The following is a 467-nucleotide window of genomic DNA, read 5'->3' on the forward strand; positions in this document are numbered from 1 at the left end:
AATTCAGTCCTTATATAATTCGGCACGAACTCACACAGGGGGCACTGGTGCTCCTGCTTGCCCTCCCTACCCATCGCCCAAGCAGGGAGTGCGGCCTGTCAGTGGGTGCACCGGCACTCTCTGGGGGTACCCTGTGCACCCCCTATGCATCACCACTGGTCCAGCCCACCACTCAAAGGAGGATTATCTCTGACTAAACCATCACACTTGAGCCTAATCACTACTTTTTTTGAGCTAAATGATAGTAGGTTTTTCTACTTCTGTTTTACCTTTGGAAAGCATGAATACCACACAACCCTAGTTCACCACCAAGTGAAACAGGAACAGTCTGGAAATCTAAGTGCCAAAAAACACAGTTTACATGCTATATGTAGTGCTACAAAATGTAGTGCTACTGAGAAGTTCTTTCTTGAAAGAGGAACTTTTTTGTGGCAGATCCACCAGTTTTGTAGTGCTACAGATGCGTG

Source organism: Gavialis gangeticus, unplaced genomic scaffold (genome assembly GCF_001723915.1).
Source record: "Gavialis gangeticus isolate Ggan-Ray unplaced genomic scaffold, GavGan_comp1, whole genome shotgun sequence".
Lineage (NCBI taxonomy): Eukaryota > Metazoa > Chordata > Crocodylia > Gavialidae > Gavialis > Gavialis gangeticus.